Raw genomic sequence first — 23,727 nt, forward strand, 5'->3', positions numbered from 1 at the left:
ATGCCTGGTCCCATGGAGGGAAGCAACTTATGGCAGTACACAGCCAGGATGGGATCCTTATCATGTATACCTTCTCAGACCCACAACTTATTTTCATGGAGCTTTCTCAGTTCTTCAGATCAAGACAGTGTAATGGACCCTGCCAGTCAGAATTGCAATATCTCAGCTTTACTTCTTCAGCTTTTGCTTGGCTCCAAATTTGTCTGCCAGGCAAACAAGGAGAAAAACAAAAATAACATGAATTGCTTAGCAGGAAACTTTATCCATCTAAACTAAATCTTCAAAAAGCTATTAAAATGAAAGCTTAGCTTTTCTTTCCTTCTGCTGCAGAGAAGGAAAGAGAAGCAGCCTCAGTGAGAAAGTCACTATTGCCTACTTAACAGAGCATATTTTTTCCCATTCCAATGTTTGTTTGCTGTTTCAAGTGCAGCATATAATCAGTGAGCAGTTAAATTTTGTGTTATAGAACTCTTAAGTGTTAAAATCTCACATTCACTGCTAAGGAGCATACTGTTTCTAGCCTTCATCTAAACTGACAATCTTTGTTTTCCACATCCATATTCTCCATCACACATAATTCTTTGAAGTTTTTTATATATATAAATGTTAACTGACCCTGCCTCACACAAAACTTATCCATGATTTCAATGCAAAGGCTTCTACTGGCTACATGGATCAGAACTGTGATGTACAAAAAAGACTCATAATGGTAGATGTACCTGAAGAAAACCTGGGTTTAAGTTAAGTGAATGAGCCATCTCCCACTCAATTTTACTAAAAAACTCCAAATATGCAGGATGATAGCTTTATGGATCTATTCTTTAGCTGCCAGCTTCACAAGGTGTCAGGCTGACAGAGGCCACAATTACTCATCTGCCAAACTCCAAAACATTTTTCCTAAGAAAATGAAATAAATAAAAAAGGTTGACTGCATACCTCACCAGGTTTTTCAGATACAGGAACCCATAAAAGCATGAATATTTATTATGGGAACCTAATCAGTGAAGTGCTTTTACCATCTAGTAAGGTGGTAGTACTTAAGAGAACTATTCTCCTGCTGCTCCATTTACTAGTTTATTGGCAGAAACTGCTGGCTGTTGCAGGAAATATGAAACAGATTTGATTTACAGTATTTTTTGCTTTTAGGAGTTCTGAAAAGTTTGCAAATGGAAGTTATTTTTCTGCCTTTCTTGTTGCCATGAGTCCCTAGTGTAGGGGAAACCTGCAGTTCTCAGAAAGAACAGGCGCCAATGGTTCATTTTTATTCTTCTGTCTTTTGCACGGCAATCTTCTTTTACTGGAATAAGCAAGACCACCACTGAAAAATATTCCAATTTATCTGTGTTACAAGGACCCTTCTCTTTTTTATGTGTTCACTGCAGTTTACAAAAAAAAATACTGACACATTCAGTAATGAAAATTTTCTGAATTTAAAATTTAAATAATTGTTGAAAAAAGTACTGTAAATGAGGTCTTTGGGGGGGAAAAAAGCCAAACTGGGATCAGACTAGGAATTGTGCTCATGTAGAGCCTCATCCCATTATGAATGAAGAGGTTCTGACTTCCAGAGAGAACATGACATAAATGACTTCTTATGTGTCTGCTTTCATTTATTTGTAATTGACTGACTGACTGGTTCGGCTTGGCCTCTCTTATTCTATTAAAATTTTTAACTACTTATTATTTGAGCTAATTTGTTTGTAACCAGGTTTATCTTTCTGGAAATGTGCACAAGTAGCATACTCGTAGTGTTTTTCAACATTTTATTCAAAGACACAGTACTCACATCCAGAAATAACACACTTCTATGGAAATCTGTTTCAGTCCATGTGGCTATACTAGCAGGAACTCTTGGTTTGCGTTTTTTCTTTTTTTTTTTTTCTTTTAATACAGATTAAGTCATTCCTCTTGAAAAGGATCATAACTTTCTTTGCTAAAGCTTCATAAACATAAAGATAGAATATTTTCAGACAATGTTAATTCCTTTACTGCCCTGCAGGAATCAACCTCTGCAAACATATTGCCCAAAAATACAGTGTTGGATGAGAGGCTGGACATGAGTCAGCAGTGTGTGCTTCCAGCCCAGGAAGCTGATTGTATTCTGGGCTGCATGAAAAACACTGTGGCCATCAGGGTGAGGGAGGGGATTCTGCCCCTCTGCTCTGCTCTGGTGAGATCCCACCTGCAGGGCTGCATCCAGCTCTAGGGCCCTGCACAGGAAGGACAGAACCTGTTGGAGTGAGTCCGGAGGAGGCCACCATGCTGTTTAGAGGGGTGGAGCATCTCTCCTATGAGGAAAGACTGAGAGGATTGGGATTGTTCAGCCTGGAAAAGAGAATTGTGGCCTTCCAGTACCTGAAGGGAGTCTATGAGAAGGAAGGAGAGAGCACTTACTTACAGGAGCAGGTACAGACCAGTGCAATGGCTTCAAACTGAAGGAGAATGGGTTTATATTAGATACGAGGAAGAAACGATACACTATGAGGGTGGTGAGGCACTGGAACAAGTTGCCCAGAAAAGTTGCAAATGCTGCATTGCTGGAAGTGTTCAGGGTCAAGCTGGATGGGGCTTTGAGCAACCTGATCTAGTGGGAGATGTCCCAGCCCATGGCAGGGGGTTGGAATTAGATGATCTCTAAAGTCCCTTACAACTCAATGTATTCTATGATTCTGTGATCATGGCATGACTTGGTGTGGTGTGCAACTATCCTGCTGATCTGTTGGGGAGAACTTTCATTCCCTTAGTGAAAATCCTGAATCTTGCAATCTACTACCTCCCTCTTCCAGGTAACCAGCTCTTAACCCTAGTCCTTTCTTGGGAGACAGTCTAAGAGACAGAAAAAACATCACTGCACACATCCAGATGCTTATGCAGGCACTTCCCTGCACCAGGGGAGGAGGTGTGTTCCACTGCATGCTCCAAGTGCAGCATCCAGAAGGAAGAGAACAATGGCAGAGCAGTGCTCTCCACCTCTCTACCTACAGCCTAGTTATTACTGACAGACAATTGCACCTTACACAGAGTGACTAAGTTCTGTGCTGGTCAGTCTCCCCAGCCAGGATGTTCCTGAGCAATAAGAAAATATTCTACTCAGTTGCCTATGTGGTTAGAAAGGTGTTTGAAAGGATAAACTGGGCAGCCTTTTGCTATTGATGTGCAATAACACAACATGACAAGATTCAGTTTCCAGTGCACAAGCCTGCATATCATTGCCCCACAAGCACACCTTTGAGTGTCATTCTTTTGCAATAGCCCCTTTGCAGACTTACCCCATCTTCTATTCTTTTCTTCACAACTACTTTGATTTTTCAAGTCTGGCTCAGCTCAGCTTTCCAAGCAGTACATGATTCAGACAGATGCCTTCTCTTGTTCTTACTTTCCAAACCCTTGGATTTTCTCTAGTTCAACACACTTCTTTTCCCTCTTCTGTTTCTTTTGCAGTTTAGAGCCAGGCTTCTTTCTGTTCCTTCACACTTACTGCGCTTGCTGTAAACACCTTCTCATCTGTAACCTGCCATCTGAAACAGATTGCCTCTTTCTCTCCGCTTCATCAATTCATTTTCTCTTTTCAAATCTCTATCAAAAGCATAGATTTTCTCACTATGCTGTATCTTTTAATTTTTTTTTCATTGTGTTATCAGCTTTATGCCTGAATGCCTTAATTAGCTCACTGTAGAATGCCCTTACACAAAGACTTTCTGAAATTTATAGTCCTGTGTATGTGTGAGGGACATTTCAGGCTGTATTATTTATGACATTTTCTGTAAACAGAGCACAATAGTAATCCTGTGGTCTGCCAATAAATCAGTCTTACCTATAACAAAGTTATGAGCTGAAAAGAAAGACCGCATATCATACTTGTACAATAGAATTAATGAATCAACTGCCTTAAAGCATACCAAATCTTCTTTTGTCTTTTTTTTCGAGTATTTGGATTGCGTGAAGAGTAGAACTCATTCCATGTAATAGCAAGATATTTTTACCAAATTAAATGAGTAAGACTTGTGAAGTTATTATAAGGGCTTTCTACTTAATTTCATAAGCTACTGGTAAATTATAAATTATATATAAAATAGGTGCAACTCCAATTGCTACTGAACACCTGACAGCCTCACAAGTGGTGTCTTTGCAGAGACAATCGAAGAACAAAAAGCAAATAACAATCCAAAGCTAAAGATGGAAAAGATCAGTTGTATCCCTTATGGAGCCACTGGTACCTACTGCACACTGACAAATTCATGGTCAATCCCAATACGTCAGTAAATTGCACAGACTATGTCCCAGAAAAAGTGTACTGTCCCAGAAAAAGTGTACATGCTGCTTTTGCCCACACTCAAATTGACATGGGAGTAGAATTTTACTCACTAGTTTCTGAATGAATTAATCCAATTTAATTTTTTCATAGAAAGCTTAAGAATTATAGAAATTTTGGATAACTGCATTTATATTATACTGGATTTAATCATGCCTGTAGCATAGTAACTGATAAACTAAGTACTACTATTCTAGGTCATACTCACTGGCAGTAATCTTTCAGGAATACATTCTCAGAGAAGGAAGCAGGAGAGGGAAGATAAGAAAATCAAAGCATGAAAAAAAAGAAACCAGGCCACAGCATACTTAATAGAGACAATAAGGTCAAACAGCTGAGCAAAAAGCTGGGAAAAGAGAAAGCAGACATCAATGTATGTGCAGTGTGGAGAAATAATAGGCAAGAGAAGAAAACCTAACAGGTCCTGAAGACTACTGTAAATGTTTCTCAAAATTAAAGAAAATAATCCCTACTCACCTTGCTTTAGATAAATGAGATAGCTATGATTTAGATAAGGCTTTTAGACAAGCTTTTTAGAAATGCTTTAGACAAAAGAGATAAATGTATTTGTTTTTATTCTAGTCTCAGGTTACATATCACCCATTACTGTGGTTGACACGTGAATCATGTTAGTCTGTGACAGGAAATAGCTTCTCTACTAACTTCTGGTCAATAACCTGAAAATGTGAGAGGCACTATTTTATTAATAAATTTCCACACAGCACACTTTCTCTCTGTTGGATGACAATGATGTCATTCTGTTATGGGTTAACACAGTCTGGTTTTTAGTTAAAGAAGAATATAGACTATTGCCCTGTTAGGACCTTAGATTTCTTTAGAATAGACAATGACCTATCAAAGGCCAGTTCTTGACTATTGGCATGTGGTTTGACTACTGAGAAAACAGAATGTCATGTTTGGTAATTGTGAAAAATATGGGATATTAATTCGTGTTCTTATGGGTTATGGCACGTTAGAAATTATAAAAACCACTGTATGTATGTTATATGAGAATATAGTCTTAAGTTTCAGTCTGCCTTGAAATTCACTGAGACGGAGGCAGGCACCACCCTGGAGTTTCCATTCAGAAAGGAGACAAAGGATTTACTGTGAAAACCCTGGCCTTCTCTTTGGCATCAGAAAGGAGGACACATTAAGATAAGTCATCAGTCCTTCCCGCATGGATGGCAGAGCCATCATAGCACTATCATCAGCCATCACAGCACCTTCCTCAGAGGTCAGAGCACCATTGTCAGAGCACCATCATCGTCCGGAGATGAACTCTTTTCATTCATAAACTTTGGTGTCCATTCACTCATGGGAAACTAGAAATTGACACCTTGCAGCAGAGGAGGAAACTCTTTTCAGCTCAGCCTGAGAGGACTATGAATTCCAATAACCAGCTGGGAAACAAAAGGACTATGGGGAAATTTTTGCCAGAGGTGGAATAAAGTGTATAAAATCTAAGCCCCGAACAAGGCCAGTTTGTGAACTCAGGAGGGACGGCAGTCGGCCAGGTACTGCGTCCCAGTTCACCCTTGACGATTCCCGGGTCAATCGTCAGTGTAACTCCGCTGGGGAGGTTTTGCTGAAATTCTGTAATTCGCTCCTTTTTAATAAACCAAAAATTATATTTCTAATTGGACTACTGTATTGGCATTTATAACAGTAATACTCATATAAAACTGAGGCTTTGTTCGAGCTCTCTCTCTTTTCTCCCGGTGAGCCACCAGGTAACATCGTGGGCCACGGCGGGGCCTGGCTTAGGCCCTCTTTGCCTTGGGTGGCGGGGCCAGGCCCAGACGGATCTCCGGGAGCTGCTGCTGCGGGGAGCGGCCCGTCCCGGCTGGCTGAGCCCATCTTCTCCCGGGCTGAGCCCCTCTTCTCCCCGGCTGAGCCCCTCTTCTCCCCGGCTGAGCCCCTCTTCTCCCCGGCTGAGCCCCTCTTCTCCCCGGCTGTGGTGGGAGAGACGGGAGGCTCTGGCTCCGCAGGGCTGGCCCGTGCTGGAGGCTGCGGCAGAGGGGGCCAGGCCATGGCCGGGCCCGGGAGCAGCCGGCAGCGAGGAAAAGGAGCTTGCACACTCTGATGGCAGCCCCGAGCTGAGCTGTCTTGGATCAGATCGAGGGGTGGAAAAGAAGGCATCCACCAGCCTCCTTCACCGGCATGGCTTTGAGATCTTTGTGGCTGCCGCACCGCAGGCCTGGGCAAGCTTTAACTCTTTCCTGCCAGCAGATGGAACTCCCAGAGCACCGGCCCTTCCTGAAGTGAGAACAGACAAATAATGGAACTATAAAGAGACTTAGCATGAAACTTGAAGTCAGTGAAGAGTGAGTGAAAAGACTATTTGGAACAAAGGAGAAGGAGTGGCCTAACTTGGCTGGACGTCTCTAGTAAACAATGGATAATGGACTATTTTTCCTGTAACATGTGAATGCTGTTAGGAGGGATGTAAAGCCCTAGTTAAAAGTGATATGAAGCTCTTTGCTCCTAAGGAAAAGGGGATTTTTAATTTTGAGATGAAGATGATTTTGGAAATAGAAGAGAATCTTTGTTTTATACTAGAAGAGGCATCCTTAAACAGTACCCTTAATAAGCAGGTATGGCCCATATGCAGTGTTGGGAAAGCTGCTGTTGGGAAGGACCTCACAAAGGCAGGTTTGTGGGCAGCTGTGTTTGTGAGAGATGAGACCCACAAAACAACTTTTATGTTATTAGTGGAGAAATTCCATAGAAGTTTCTAAGAGAGACTCCTTTCCTAAAAGAACTGATGAAAAGATTATTTTTGAAGGGTAAAACTGACTGAAAATTACAAGTTTTGTCTGTGTTGTATGTGAGCAAATAAACCATTGGGGAGGAGAGGAGTGCTTTGAAAGCTTTCATTTTAATTTTTTTTCTTTCCTTCTTTCTTTTGGTGTGTGTTAATAAATCTATCTATTTTTTATGTTTAAGCTGAGCCTGTTTTGCCTTTTCTCCTAATCTTATTTTCACAATAGAAAAATATTTAACCATTACACTAAATTTAACAAGCAAAGTTCAGCAAAGATGAAACCTGTACATAATTTAGTGTTTCTGCCCAGTTATGAATTTAAAACCATTACACTTTCTTACAATACAAAAATTTTAAAAGAACTTAAAAAATGGTTTGCTCCCCACTTTGGCAATGGAGTCTCAGAGTCATAAGATGGGCAGGGTTGGAAGGGACCTTAAAGACCATCTCATTCCCAGTCCCTTGCTATGGGAAGGGTCAGCTTCACTAGATGAGGTTGCTCAGCTGTACATACAATGTTTGACTTTCTATCACACATGGAACACACATTACCATCACATAAAGTTTGTCTTTTCACGTTATGTTCCTTTCAGGTAGAAAATAACTATGCATTTAGCAGTGTTTCAGACTGTGTAGCTCAAAGCACACACAGGACTGGATACAACAAAACCACCTGCAGCTGTGGGCTGACAGAAAGTGCCTATGACTGTGGGAAAAATCTATTTGGCAATTGACAAAAACTTGTCTTGACCTGTTTTGCTAATTTTCTTCTACAGATGACATTCATTGTCACAGAAACACAGAAGAATTACGTTTCTACAATCTTTAAGTGAACAAGAGTTGAGGAAGGAGGGAGAGGAGTACGGCTAGCACAGCGTGAGAAAGCAGCTCCCTGTCTTTGGGAGCGTGAGGAAGGATAGCAGGGCAAGTTTGAAGACTCCCAAAGAACAGGAGCTGTTCCAGCCAGTGCCTTGCAAGGGAACTGTCCAGCTGAGTTAGGAACCACAGCCCTGCCCTTCTCATTAAATTCGAGCCTACCTTTTTCTGCTCATTAGAAAAAAGACAATGTACAGACATTTATCACTGAGCAGTGGTAAATAAGTAAAAACGAGGAAACTCTGTTGTGCAGAAAGTGAAATCCTCTGTGTCTCCATTGTCTCCCCAACCAGTTATTCCTCAGGACCCAATTCCTCTTTTAAAAGGCCATCTTAATCATAAATTTTCTGCCCTTAAATCAGGTAGCCTCTCACAGCTTTCTTTCATGATGATTCTTGGCCATGTAAAATACAAACTTCAAAAACTGTTTTCCCTGTAGCAACAGCCCATATTTTGTCTACTCTCATTTGAATAATTAATCATCAAGGCCTAAAAAACTCACTGATGGTGTTCTGCAGAGCATATAAATTTATCCTGCATTCCCAGCCTACATCTGTAAAGGTGAAGCTGTAATATGTGCATTTAATATATGTGCTTAGTATACAAAATGGAGTCTGTAATTTAATACAGATTTGAACAGCAAAGAGAATTCATGTTTTTAGATCAGGGTTTTCTGAGATGCCACAGAAACTCTGAGGCAAAGTTATGCAGTTTTACCACAGAGTCCGTACCAGAAATGTACACAGAACTTAAACCATGTGATTTCACTTTCATTATTTTTATATATAGGAACTATGTGTATTCACTGGGAGTATCTTTACCCTGAAGTCTTTTCTTTTATAGAAGAAAGACTAAGAGACTGATTTTGCAAGGTTTAACAAGGATCTGTGCATGTTTGCATACATAATTAAGTTCAGAACAAGTCTTCTAGATGAGGACTCTCTGTTAGCACTTGCAAAATGCCCACACCACATTTCTAGTGCTCGTGTTTGGTTTTAGTTTTAAGTTCCCTTAATTCATTGGCATCAATTACCATTTCCAGGGACACAGTTTTTAATAGATGAGCTCAAAATAATAATTTTTCTTGCCATTTCCTTTCTATTCTCCCATCTACTCCCATCCACTCCCAGAGACACATGATTCCACATCCCTGCTGGGAGAGCTGTGGCTCACAGAGAGTATTGATCGACATGGCACTCTGGACACTGACAAATATGGACTGTTTGGTGTCTGGAGGAGCTCAACAGAGAGAGAGCCATTCGACTATGTGGGATTATCTCTACTGAAGTCATAGCAGGCTCACTTTTTATCATTCACACTATCATATGTTTTTCTTCTGCTTGCAAATCTATCATAACACAATACATCTTAAGCCAGAAGGCATTTCAAAAGGTAGTTTGATTTATTTGGATGAAATACATGTTCGTGAAGAGAGCTGGAACTCTTTAGAAAGGCACTTGTTTTTCATGGCTTTGTTTTCAGAATATAAAACAATTAAGTGATTATTGAATTTCCTGCAGGCAGACAGCTATATATTAGACTTTCCCAGCTTTTGGAACCTTTACAAATCCAATGGCCAGAGAGGCTGGAAAATGGTGAGACACTTTTTTTCTCATTTCTTCCAGCCTTCAGAATGGTTCAGAATATATTTTAGTTTACGGAAAGTTGTTGGTTATGGACTACTTTTTGCAAGTACTCTCTTCATTTGGTTTCCATGTTGTGAATGGCAAATAAATGCAAGCTTTCTCTCCACCTTCTTACGGCAGAAACTAAATCAGGAGAGAAGAATAGGAAAGCAAGCATATGAACAAAGATGGAAGGATTTTCCACACTGAAAGATGAAACTTGCTAGAGGACATCCACCCTTGGTCCTCCAAATAAACACCATCAACACAATCAGGAAGTCAAAAATAAAGAATGCGAACAATCTCGTAATATTTAGACCAGAAGGTACTTTTGAAGAGTCATTGCACTTCCTCAGATCTTTTACTGGCTGAGAATTTTCTACTTCACTATTTCTAACTATTTGTACTTGGGTCATGGGAATGAGTGAATACAGAACAGATGGGTGCATTAAACCACACTCTTAATGGAATGGGGGAAGAAAACGGTGAAACAAGAGTAAAGAGAAATAAGACTACCACAATCCTATTCCTGTAGCAGTAGGTTATACCAAGTGCATATATCTATGCATGTTATACAATCCCAAGTTCCTAGACAGTGGAGAACATCCTGAAGATTCTTTAATACTCTTCCAAAATTGTACAGTATCCCATCTTTTTAGCACATACCTTCAGACTATTCATATCAGCCTAACAGTTTCTCAGAAACAGAGAGAGGAGGGGTGGAAACAGTCTGCAGCACAAAAATGAAATTCTGGAAGTACTACTATTACTGAGATAAAGGGATGGAAACATAATGTAAACAAACAATTTGTAAGAGTTTTGAAAGCGAGCTTCCATCTGTTCTAGGCACACAAGGATACTACAGAAGGGACTATAATCTACAGCATAAATGGCAGTACTGTTAACCTCAATTTAACAGGAGAAGGAAAACTGCTATTCATGTCAAACACCATAGTATTATATAAATGATCCACACAGAGCTGAAAAATTGAGACACAGAAATAAGATGATAGGATCTATTTTACAGGGAAACCAGGAGTAGAAGCCCACATATACAGGTATGCCTGATACACTTTCTCAAACCAGTGCTGAAGCAAACTCTGCGGTTCTTCACATCTTCTAGAGATAGAGGAAAAAATTTTAAAAAAGACTTTTCAAATATCAAGATTATTTTGTCAATAATCTGTATTCACTCTATAGCAGCTGCTGTGATTCTGTGTTTTACTGTTTCACTCCAAAACCAAAATGGCAAATAAGGCTGTTTGGGAACAGAGGGTCCTTCCAGCAGCGTTGTGTGAGTGGTGTGGCATTTGTAACTGCACTTTAGATGATTTTGGAGCACAAGCCCTCCTCAAAGTCATCACACAGACAAAAGAATTTAATCCACCATCACAGATGCAGGATTCCTTTTCTAAGTGGATTGGTGATGAGAGAAGCTGGAATTATAGATATCAGAAAGAGTAATTTTGTTCTGCTAGTTGAGAGGAAAGAACATTTTCCAGTTCTTTAACAGAAATCACTTGCTGAAGTCATTAGGATGAAATGGGTCTTACCCTTAGGAAACTACACAAACTACAGGGATGTGCATTTGGCCTGTTTCACAGTGGTTTCTATTCTCCTGCAGTTACCTAGGAATAGGTAAGAAAGGGAGGCCTTGATGTATTGAGAAGAACCACAAATATCGACTGATTTGCAGAATAAAGATTGATATTATACCTAAAAAATATTAATTTTCCTTTATTTATAAAACAATTGTTTTTGTTCCAATGCAGTTGTTGCAGTTTTCCCATTGTTAGGAATACTGTTAAGTTTAACAGGTTTGCCCAAAGAATATTCCTTGTGAGGTTATACAAAAATCTTCAAAAGGCACAAATACATTTGCACAGGTAGAAAAATTGGAAACACATTGCAGCTAGAATAAAATACTTCCCCATAAATCACAAGCAATGGTTTTGCAGCAATAGGGCTCATCTGGTAGGACTGAGGTTTAATTTGGTATCATCTCCACACTGCCAAAAGTTACAAGCCAAAGTTACCAAAATCATTTGAAAAGAGACATGTTCTCCTGTGTTTAAAGCAAGCAATTGGAACTGAGAAACTTCCACAGAGTTGAGGGGGTTTTTGTAAATATTTAAAAGACTTTTTTTCTTGCATCATACCCCTGTTGTGACACTCTCCACCACGTGCTAGAAACTGGCACAGGCTGCCAGGGAAGTTGTGGGCTCTCCCTCTTTGGAGATATTCAAAAGCCACTAGGATATGGTTCTGTGCAAGTGTCTCTACGTAGTCCTGCTTGAGTGGGGATGCTGGACCAGATTTCCCTGATCTTAACCATTCTTTGATTCTATATTTACCTCTCACTAGGAAAGGCTGGCACTAGCTTTGTCTCCCCAGGTGGTGTTCATTCACACCGGAAGACCCTTTATTATGACAGTGCCATATACGACTTCCAACTTCTAAATGTTTTCAATTTCCATGTGTACTGCCATTACAGCAGAGCAGATCCGTGCTTTCAGAACCTTACATATTTTGACACATGTTGCTTCTAATCCCATTGTGCAAGAATTTGTTGAAAAACAAATACTGCTGGAGGTTTGTTAGGTTACTACATGTAATCTTAAATTATACTGCTTTACAGAGACACCTAGTATTGCAGTGAACAATAACAGATGTGACTAGTTTGGCTAAGGACCGGTCACCAGACAAATACAAATTCCTAGAGGATGCTTTCACCATAACAAACTTCTTGTTGTTTAACAGAAGATTGTCACTGACAGTAACAGGCTGCTGATAACTGCCCAATAAACCTTTTGGCAAACAGGATACAGACACAGCTGCTGAGTGCTGGACAACTTCATGTGTGACAACTAATTCCTGGAAGTCACTGCAGGAGCATGTTTCTGCCACAACATATACACACACACACATACTGTGTGTAGGATAGGAGGATGCCTGAGATAACTTATTATATGAAACCAAACTTCAAGTCAGACTTTAAAAGTTCCTTCAAAAGCACTTTGAAATACACTTGCTGAAGTCATTGGGGTGAAATAGGTCTTACCCTTAGGAAATCACTCTGACTGCAGGGATGTGCATGTGGTTTGTTTCATGGTTTAGAAGGGTCGGAGAAAACAGATAGGGAAACTGGTTTATAAAGGGTGATGCATAAGGGAAAATACTGGGAATGACCAAGGGATAGTGATACCAGAGAAGCCAAGTGATCCCTGTTCTGAGCAGGGAGGATGGGGAAGGTGCCTGGGGTAGTCTCCACTCACAGGACAGATACAGGACACTGCAAAGAGGAGGTAAGAGAGGACACAGCTCAAGCTGGGAAAGGTGTCGGCCAAAAACTGCCATGAGTAACCACTGGCAACCTTACCAGTGGAAACTGGTACACTCACAACATGTAAGCACATGACTCTTAAAGACCATCTCATATTACTGAGAAACATAAGAATTTCTGAAAGACATTCTTGTATATCAAGTAAAGGAGACTGGATACTTCTTTCTATATGAGATGCCATATCTCCCAGACTTCTTGACAGTGATAAATAATCACCTGACTGTGAAATGGCCAGCGCAGTCCCAATGCTTTCTTATCAGCAGCAGAAAGTTCATGTGCTAGACTATGAAAAACATGATTTAGAGAAACAGTGATATTAAGGAATCAAAAGAGCAGTTAGAGAATAGACCAGGGAAAATTAGGTGCAGATATTTCTCCATTTTTCCTTTCTTTTAAGAACAAAAGAAGACAAGTTCTTTATCAGAAAACATGTAAGGCCTTATTTAAGAGGCCATGGTGATGATATCAACAAAGTGTATCACTACAGCTAATTTATATGCATAAGAGTTACTACACCTGCACAGACCAGAACTGGAATACTCAAATATTTATATATTTGTTTAAACTATCTTAGACCTCTAACATTGTCAGAGTGGTATAAGTTGACACAAATAAAAGATAACTAGTGCACTAGTATGCAAATTGCTTAGCCAAGAGAGGTGGGCCACAGATACCGTCTACGCAATTGAGAAGAGCAATACACATTTTTGTCAAGAAATGCAACAATTGTTCTATCACGAACAAAAAGTAGAAGTAAAGTAAAAAACACATAGAAAGAATTATTCTGCATTGCAGCTCTATCCTAAAATTTCTTTAGTACTTTGTACTTTGGTGCAGTATTTACTATATATCTTTTATGGTTTCTACAACATAAAGCAGTCATATTTGGAGGCAGTCCCTAGCTTCAAGGCCTGATTCTCTGCTCTGTGAAATTAGAAGTACCTCAGTTGAAAAAAAAATCAGCCACATAAAACCTGAATCTAAATTACACTGAAACCTTGGAGCTATGCTCTTGGCTCCCCTAAAATGAACATAGAAATGCATGCTTGGATTCCTGCAAGCATATCAGGAACATTATTTAGGTTACATGGCAAACAAATTACACTGAAGATAAGACCCACAAGATACCAGGAATTTTATTGCTGCAGACCTTAGTCTCTGGTGAAAAAAACCAGAGAAGTCTACTGACACATACCTAAAAAAAGTAAACAGAGTATTTTATGCTGGATATGAGGAAAAGGGAGTAAGCTGATGGCATGAAAAAAACAAGTGCAATATCTCATAACAAGGGAGTTTCTTATTATTATAGCCAGCAGGAAAAGGCTATTATTTGTGGGCATTTAAGATACAAACAGGCACAGCATCAGAGGGAGATCATATGGCAAGATGATTGTGGTATTACCCTAAAAGAACTCCACAACACAATCTGTTGCCATGACAAAAGATTTCAATGATCTGCTTGATCACAGAAAATAATAGAAGAACCTGCATCTGGACAAAACAATCCATGTCATAATTCACAAAAAACAGCATCTAGGAACAAATGGAACAAACTGGGAAAAAAAATGCAGTCCCGCTTTGCATTCCCTTCAGCCAGATGATGTTTTTTTGATACATTTCCACTGGCAGTGTAATACTGGGAAGCTGTTATTACACTGCCCACCTTATAACACATGGCTGCAGTTTTACCACTACACTGCTGGCTGTAAGCCCTTTTCTTCACAAATCTGGTATGAAGAGGCTAAAACATGACACATTAGCAAACAATGAGGTGCAGCAAGACCAGATCCAAACAGCCAAGTGCTGGGTGATGAGACTTGACACCCTGCAGTATGTGCATCTGGTTTATCTGTAACCTGGTGCCAAGGGCCAACGCTCACTGGTGGCTGGAATAACTTGCAATCATTATGTACAACCTCAAATTTGATCCAGAAAGCATAGGCAGGATTTGGGTTTCATATCCATTAATCCCCTCCAATATGGGAAAGTTTTGTAGTTTTGCTCCTTTGTTGATAAGGCCAGAAGATGATCCAACCAAATGGAGCATTCAAACTAGAACCAGAAACAAACATAAACAACTACTGAGTAATAACCTCTCAATAAAGCAGTCCACATTAATGCCACTGTTCTCTCTGGAAGGAGGCGTTATATGATATTGTGCCACTTTGTTTAAAAAACATATAGCTAATATCCTTCAGGAATACATACAACCATGTGATGTTTGATCACAGTAACATGGTGATCCTTTGTGATGCTACAGAGATAACTACTTATGCATTTATGAGATCTCTCCATTCCTGCCAGCAAGCAGATACCCAATGCCTGACTAAAAAGTTCATTTTCTAATTAGTGAACATAGTGTCTCTACTATGCCTTGAGTTGGCCTAATTATTCTTAATTAATTCTTGCCTTGATCCTGTTGTTAAACAGAGTGGGTATTTGCAGAAACTTTATTTTGCAGTGATTTTAAGGAATAAGAGCAAAAAACATTAGAAAAGCTTTAAAAATAGTTTTCTGGAATAGATATGTGATTTCTGGTTATTCTGGCAGCTGTGTTTTAACATCTAACTTTTGATGCTTGACAAAGTAAGGAATATCTTGTTTCCGTTTTAGGGCAGAATTTTGCTCTCATCATTGACACCTAAAGACAACTTCAGAACTGTGTCATTAATACAATTCCACAGTTGTGAGGGAAACATATCCATACCTTCCCCTGCAGCACAAAGCCAAACTTGGAAAAAGCTGCCCTAGCAGGCACTTCAATAAAGGCTTGTATGTTGACAATTGGCTTTTCCTTCATTTCTTTCAGACTCAGAAGGACTGTCTGAGACAGACAGACAGTCATACAGTGTCTGAAGATGATTGTACACTGGGTGGGAAGCATTTTCTAGAACCCAAAGCCAAAGCCAGGTTATCAATTTAAAAGTATAATTGTTAGATTGCTGAGATTTGTTTGTGTTTTCTAGTTATGATGGGCAGAATAAAGAGTAATTCTATCTATAAAATATTAACCACATTTAATTCCTTCAGGCAAGAACACAGTAATAACTGGCATTTCTTTTTTGTAGATTGTTATATTACTAATGCCTTCCAGTTATTTCACTCTAAGCTGAGACCATCCTCCTGTTATTAAATCACAGCCAGCATTCAAATTACCATTTGCATAAACTTTGCCTGCCTCTGGCAAGAAGACAGGAGAAATGTCTTTTATGAAATGCTCAAACAAGTACTTTTCCAAAAATAAATTGAAGATTGTAGCCATTTTTTAGTTTCTGAAATAAATGCAGCTTTCAGCCAATGTAGCAAATTATTATATGTAGGGAAAACCTCAAAGAGAGCAAACTGCATTATAAATACAGTACTTGTTAAAGTGTTGTTAAAGGGCATTGGAATTGGCATGTTAAACTGAATTAAAATGCAACAACATCCGGACATAGGACTAATTCTTGTAAAGGTGTTCTCTAAGGACTGATGTAGAAAGTCAGCCAACTGAATTGCTGATCTCAATACTGCATTTTATTCTATCTCCATTTTTTGCCTCATGTCAAATATGCATTCTTGCCAGACTGATCTCATTCTCAAAATTATGAGCTGCAGTGAGGGAAAAGAAAGGTAGAATTACAGTAAAACACTGCTTCAGTGTACACACCCTGATAAAAGAACTTTGAAAAAGATATATATAGCTGTGTTTTACCTCATATCTTCATCCTCATTCTACTCCTATATAATACTTGTACAGTGTTTTTACACCTCTCAAAAGCCAATGACATTTTTCTCCATTTCTCTTTTTGTTTGCCTATTACCTCTTAACAAGAAGTACTTTTCACATAATAGTAAAAGCTCTTACTTGTTCTGGACTAAAATAAAACGTTAAAGTGTTTCTAGATTATGGAACATTTTCACAGCCAAGTGTCTAAACTGAAAAAACATACATTTCTCTGGATTTACACTGATATAATTGAGATGGGAAGCAGATGCCGTTCTGTAACCAAAAGCCCAATTATGTCAATCAAATATATCTACAGGAAGTTAGAAAACTACATAAAACTTGATCATCCTGCTAATATTAATATATAATTAGTTAATAAGCCCCTACAGAGGGGAAGTAATTTAAAAAATTGTAGAGCTTACTGTATTGCATTTTAAAGACTAATGTAACTCGTGAAAAGGTACACAACTGGGTTTTTTGAATTTACATTTCACTACCACTTTATTTTGTAGCAAGCTTAGTAATTCATTTAGGAGCTCTAAAAAGTTCAGCAAAAGATATCACAAGTCCATTATATATATGAAGTAATTTGTCATGATGGATATTTTATGAGAATTTTATGAAGCTGTAACAGATGGTGAAACTTTTACTTGGGCTAGAAAGAATTTTAAAAAGTAGCTCTATTTGATTTCATCAAATACATTTTACACATATAAGAGATTGCAAAACATCTTTAGTCTCTTGACTTTTCAAAGCTCTTTGACATGTAATATTTTGTCAGAAAATTTTGACACAGAGTCAAAGCCAGCTGAGTAGAATCAGCTTATGCAGAAAATGATGCATGGAATTTTGATCTATAAAAAACTCTGAACAATGTTGTAAACTGTAATAAAATAAAAGACAGAATAAACCCATGGAAATCAGGATTTGTATCTTATTACAAAAGAAATGCATTTCTCATGTAAAAGGGAGAATAATCAGTTCTCAGTGAACACTTTCAGGCTTTGGATGTAGTACTCTATCCCTAGTAATATGGCTATTAACATAACATGATTTAGCTCAATCAGTGGGGCTGCTATTCTTTAAAGATCACTGTGTGCATTCACGAGCTTCCACCAACACAAATTTTTTTATCTAAAGAATCCTTTTAGGAGATTTGAACCATTTTTCCCAGTGATGCTGTGTTTGTTTCAAGAACTTTGCCCACAGTTTCCCCAGTTCTAACAGTTGATAAAAAGGTTGGTGAAATAGACATGAAATGGGAGACTTAGCAGCACCAAAACAGTCCAACATCACTTACCAGACTGACTCTACCATGGGCACACTTTTTCATATTTACTTCTCTCTAAAAGATGTGCTTCCTCCTTTTATATCAAACACCTTGCAGTTTTGAAGACACACAGACTCTGGTGTTAAAGACTTCAATATTGAGTTTGACAACTGCTTTTAGGGACAAAACTTGGATAAATGAATTTTTTTAGAAAAAAAATTAATTAAAACCAGGACACAATAAGTGAAGAAAAAACCCTGGAGGACTGAGGTAGAGAAGAAGAGGTAGATAAAATAAAAGGAAGAAATCCCTCATACACTGTCAATAGCAATATCATCTTCTCCAAAGTAGCTATCATACTCACTTTGTGTCACAAACAGTCCACTGGTGTGAAGCCACCCAAAAGTAGTTCCTTTGGTGCATGAATTGCAGGAAAGCAAAAACCTGACCTAGCTCAAAATACTGTTAAATATTTAAAGCAACCCTGAAACTTCTGAACTTTGCAAAGAGGAGAATAACTCTGTAAGTATTAAATTCTAGAAGCTTCAAGAAATAGCATGTGTAGAATGTGTCTCATTTAGAAGAATGAGAAAATGATATTTTTTCCCTAGAACAAGCCTTTGTCCTCACTATATTAGCTCCATCCAATGCAACTTAGCAATGAAATTGAAACACAAACTTTGACTTGGCAAACAGCTGAAGTAAAACCAACTTGATTGCACATGTTCTCACTACTTCCCCCAAAAGAAATTACAGCGTAGAAAAACTGCTTTCCTTAGGACTTGTGTGCACACAATGTGATGTTATGGCATAGAGAGATAATCACCTTAGAGGTGAAAGTAGCCACAATAGACTCTTCTGAATGCCCAGCACCACTCAGTCCAATTCACTCCAGGAATATTCCTGGACTGTTGTTCTCTGCCTATGCTCTGAATGAACACAGCAGCTGCTCAGAGCCAGGTCAGGCACTTCAGCCTCATGCTGTGCTGTGCTGGAAAGGTCTGTCACTATTTTAGCCTTTTGTTTGAAGTTCTTCTTCCTGACTGTTACCGTCACAGTCTCTTTGCAAGAGAATTCAGCAGGACATTGTATTTCTAATCTCTTTGTCAAAGAGTTCAGCAGGTTGTAATATTTCTAGTCCTTCTGTTTTGCAAGGCTAAAAGATCCAAGTAATTATCTTCAGCTCAGCTCAGTTGTCTCATTGCCATGTAAACCTACACATCTTGGAATTCTGCATTGCAGCTCACATATCCAGTGAAACACCACAAACACTAAATTATTTCCATGAACTTGACTTCTGTTCCTTTTTCAAAAGAAATCTGTAGGGGACAGTGAAATCTTGCAAGAGAAAGAGACCTGATTCCCACACTTGCAGGTTAAAATACACCCAGCTGATATTTTAAAACTGCTAAAATCACAGTCATTTCAGATATTTTAAATTTTGTTGCTTTTTTCTATTGCTACTAAATGATAATGTCGAATTTACAATAGGCTTCTAAAACTATTTTGCTTTAAAATTGCTCTAGGGTAGGAAAAAATATTAGTAGTCTAGATTAAACAAGTGGATGGTATCCATGTCTCCCCAGAAGCTTGAAAAAACATTATTGATCATTGGGAGTTGGGAAAATTGACCTAAAACATGAGATAGAATAAACTCCATATTAAAAGGCTAATCATTACCCTCCTTATTAATGTAAAAATAGATCCTTTGAACTTTCTAAAAACAATCATGTGGGTAAAATTGAAAGTGAAAGTGTTCACACCTTCTAGGATACTTAATTTTATGAAACTTGAAGTGCTATTTTCTATTTACTCTTGGTAGTTGTTCTCTCTCTGTAACTCCAATCAAGCAAGAAGAAAAAAAATACCTGATATGGAATACAGGAGTCTAAAGAGCACTATTTACAATGACATGTGAAGAAAAGTGTACTAGCCAAACCTTCATATGTTCTTGCACTGCTTAAATTTCATGATGGCAAACTCTCCATGAAGGTTACTCTCGGTATAATGATCAAAATTTTGAAACACTGCCACATCTGCCTTTAAATCATGCTTATTCAGGAGTTCAGAAAGGATGTATCATACAAAGAAAAAACTATTTATTTAGATGCTCTTCCAATCCCCAGATGAAGTTCTTTTTCAGATCTCCTACTTTAACAGTGTTTGTCTGTGTCTATAATTTACTCTATGTGGATTTTCAAGTTTGTAATCCAGAAGCTGGACTTTGATGATCCTTGTGAGTGTCTGCCAACTCAGAATACTGTAGGATCCTATGACTTTATAATTCCATGTTTCTAGTCAGAGATGCAAGCTTAGGACTAACGGAAATCCTCTATAACAACCTTGTGAAGTCTTTATCTCTCTGTTAATCTTATCTGAAACAGAAAGTATGTTTTATATTATTTTCTTTCTTATTCCTCTAATTGTTTATGGGACTGAAACATTCCCTTTGTCCTGTTTTATGAAAGCATTAATACATGGATTATGGCCGTGTTCTCTTTTCTGATCCTATCATCTCTCACACTTAGCTGTACAAGTTCCTCCTGAGATGGAAATAGCAAACACCCTCTGAAGATGTTGCAGTAGGGATATTCCTGTATACTGCTGAATGGTTTGAAGATTCCTTCTTTGTAATATCCTTAATTCACACATTTTATATTTTTCCCCCACCTCCTAATCTTGTTCTCTCTCTTCACTCTCATCTTCCTTTTTACAATCCTCCTAGGATAACCTAACCTGGCTGTTTAATTGAAAAATTCTCTTTGCATTGTAAAACTGCCATGTCATCTGCAGCCACACCTTGGCTTGTAGTAAATGTACTACTTCCTTCTCATCCTTTCTTTTTGTTTTGTGTTTCAAGTGTGAGATTGTGGGCCTGACATTGGTCTGAATTTAGGCTTCAGGCTCTGCTAGTGTCTGTGTGAAAGGCAGACGAGCAACTTTCTCATGTTAGCCTGAGAAATCTAAAGGAGGAATTCAAACAAACCTTGGGAAGTGAGAAACCATCTGCAGGTGGTGTTTTTCCAACGTGTTTACTGGAAAGAAATGTTTACTAAAGGGTGTAGACGCTGAATAACCAATCATGTTCTTTGTACCGAACTACTCTATAAAAGTAGAATTTAGAAGAATAAAGTTTGCTCTCATCTTTACCATCATGGAGAGTCATGTTGTTATTTCTGTGCCGTCCGAAAACCATAGCAACATCTGGTGACCGACGTTTTTCGAAGAAGTTCAGCGCAGCCGGGACTGATTCATGCAGCAAAGCTTGAAAATTCTACCTGCCTCCTCAGAGAGGTAAGCGAAATATCTCCACGTTTTTTCTAAAGAATGCTGGTCCTGCTGACCATGGAAAAAGATCAATCCTGCCAAAAGACAGCAGGTCGGACGGCACCCAGCACAGCTGGACTTTAATTTCTAGAAAAGACAGCCGGGCAGAGGTTCCAGAAAAACCTGGGGAACCCCTCTCCTGAGAGAGGACAGCTTGTGCCTTTTCTGACAAGAGCAGCTGGAATTCTTCGCTGCCGACAGCTTGCCCAGCACTCCCCCGACCTCTTTCGGTTCTGTCTGGCCGAGATCAAAGCGAGCGTCTGTAAGCCTCTCCCGGCCGGCAGAGACGGCGCTTCCTTGGCTTTTCCTTCTCCTTTCTTCATACCACGGATGGCTGGCAGTGGTTCCTGCGCTATCATCCACTGCGACTAGTCTGTACCGTGACTTTAAAAGATGCCAGCCCGTCCAAGATACAGCTGGTCAGATTCCGACCCAGAGTGTGACACAACGATCCTTTCCTCGTCGGCGTGGCCCAGCATCGGGCCTGCGGACGGGACCGGGATCGAAAACCTTTGATCCCTCTGTATCCTTCTGTGTGTTCAGGGCGAAAAGTTCACTTTATGAGTGTTTTATGCTTGTAACGTTACCTGTGCTTGTTTTTATGATTGCCTGTGTGAGTTTAGGGCTTGTCTTTCTTTGTGTCTCTGTGTTTTAACTTTGTTCCTTTCCTTCCGTGGGGGTGGGGGTGCGGTGAGACAGAGGCATGGCAGCACGGATGCGATCTCTCTGCCTTCTCTCTCTCTCGCTCGGTTTTTCTCCCGCCCTGCTCCAGGGCGCTGCAGCGGCTGCAAAATCTCTCTCTCTCTCGTTTTTCCGTACTTGGTTTCCCCCCCTCCCCACAGGCGCGCGGGTCGGGCGGGCGCGCAGATCCCTTCCCCGCGCGGTGCCGCTGAGACGGGCGGCTTGGAGCAGCTTTGCCTCTTCGTCCCCCCCCCCCTTCCCCCCAGGGCGGTGAGGGGGGCCACCGGCTCTCCGCTTGAGACAGGCGGCGGCAGGGCGGCGGTGGGCTGAACTCCGCCGAGCACCGCTCCGTTGTCCCCTCTCCGTTTCCCCCCTATTTCCTTCCCGCGTGAATTTGCACAGCAAGTCGTCATAGGAACCGAGGAGCGGTCTCCTCGCTCCTTTCCCCCCTTCCCCCCGCCATGAGCGGCGGGGTTCGCTCCCCCACTCCTTCCCTGCGGGCCGAGCGGCTGACTGCGAATAGGGCACAAGGAACTTGCCGTTCCTCTAGACAGCGGATAATGCTGTGGGAGTTGCTTCGCTTGAATTTTTTTTTTTTTTACATAGAAATGGGGGCCACGTTTGTCTGGATTTCCCCCAGCTCTGCGGAGCGGCCCTGGGGCCATTGAGCCCCCAAAGCCCCACTTAGGGCAGGGCCAAATAGCTTCACCGCCTTTAAGGCAGGCAGAAGCTTTTTCCTTTACAGAAAAATGGGGGCCACGTTTGTTTGGATTTCCCCCAGCTCCGCGGGGCGGCCCTGGGGCCCTTGAGCCCCCAAAGCCCCACTGAGGGAGGGCCAAATAGCTTCGTTGCCTTTGAGGTGAGCAGAAGCTTTTCCCTTTAGAGGGACAGTTGAATTTTGTTTGGGTTTTTCCCTCCCCCCCTCCCTCAAAACATTTCTTCTCAAGGCATCTCTGTGAACAGATGCCTGTTCATAATAGAAGAAAAATGACAAGAAATACAAAAAACAAATAAGCAACCTCTGTTGCCTTTCGCAGATAACACAAGTATTATTAATAATTCTACAGTATAACCATCAGTTATGTTTTAAATGTTATCTCAGTTTTTAAGATATTTGATGTGAATTCACAGATATGATAAAGTTATCACAGTTCTACAGCCGGCTGCTGCTACTGCTGCTGCTTCTGCTTCTTCTTCTCATGTACTTTGCTATTTGTCTATAATTGCCTGTAAGACACGTGTCAGCCAAGAATTTTTCCTTGTTTTCTAGCTGTCTATGCTAGCTTTGCATTCATGATTTTCTAAATATTTTCAGATTTCCAGACAAGGTTATCTGAGTTTGTAAGAATGCCTCCTCTGTCCTGACGGTTTGGGATGCAGTTCCAATCCTGGTCACAGAACATCTCAGGAGCCTGCTGAGCTCAGAGCATCTCTACCCTGACAAATTTAGGAGGTGTCAATTATTATATTAGTTTCTTATTATAAGATTTTTAAGAAGCTTGTTTTTAAAATTGGTGTAAGGGATTCCTCTGCAGTTAGAGCTGGGCACTGGCCATGCCTTGGCTCTCTCTGGATGGGAATTGCCTGTTTGCCCAGATTTTTAACAAAAAATTACATATGAGTTATTTGACTCAACAATTTGACCTTTAAATATAATAGCTGAATTGATCTTTGAGGTGAACCTGGAATTCCTGCCCGGGAAGGATGAACAGGATCTCACTGGAAAAGAAGCACTTCAGCTTTTGCAGTTCCTGGGCTGATCAAAATTATTATTAAAAAGATAACTTGCAACAATGTAACATTTATGTTATGAACCT

This window comes from Prinia subflava, chromosome 1 (genome assembly GCF_021018805.1).
Source record: "Prinia subflava isolate CZ2003 ecotype Zambia chromosome 1, Cam_Psub_1.2, whole genome shotgun sequence".
NCBI lineage: Eukaryota > Metazoa > Chordata > Aves > Passeriformes > Cisticolidae > Prinia > Prinia subflava.